This window comes from Fukomys damarensis, unplaced genomic scaffold (genome assembly GCF_012274545.1).
Source record: "Fukomys damarensis isolate Sample0158 unplaced genomic scaffold, DMR_v1.0_HiC HiC_scaffold_22, whole genome shotgun sequence".
Classification (NCBI taxonomy): domain Eukaryota; kingdom Metazoa; phylum Chordata; class Mammalia; order Rodentia; family Bathyergidae; genus Fukomys; species Fukomys damarensis.
The window spans coordinates 27231720-27232344 of NW_022900934.1; positions in this window are offsets into that span (position 1 = coordinate 27231720).

Consider the following 625-nt stretch of genomic DNA (forward strand, 5'->3'; position numbering starts at 1 on the left):
AAGAAAGGCTCCTGGGGACTCAGGTGCGAATCTTGCTTGAGGACTCACCCTCTCAGTCTCCACTGTGTCCCTTCTATTTATGGAGCACTAAACCATTTTATTTAATCCTCCCAATGAGCCTGACAGGTAAGTACCGCCAGGAGTCCATTTCATGCGGAAGGAAACTGAGGCAGGGTTGTAAGTGGCTTTCTGAGGCAGCACAGTGCTGAGGAGGGGTGCACGCCAAGTTCGGGTGGTTCTAGGGTCCCTGCTTATAACCAGCAGGCTGCACAGCCTCTCTCCCATGAGTACTAGAACGTGCCCCCGTACGGCCCCATAAGGATTCTTCTGAGCCCAGAGGTAGCCAATTTTTTCCCCCTCCATACTGGGGTAAGACTCCAGGAAAGTCGCTGTTTTTCTTTTTTCCTTCAACACCATCCTGAGAAAGATGAACGTTCTTCCCTTGTCTTGGACAGGGAAACTAGAGCTCAGAAAAGCAGAATGTTTTTCCAAGGTGACAGAGAGCGTCAGCACCTGCCCTCAGGCTCGCGCTCGGGTCTGGGTCCCCGCGTGGAGACCTGACTCTCTTGGGTGGCCCTCGGGGCTCGTGCAGGGGGCCTCCAGGCTGGGCGGGGTGTGGGCGGCC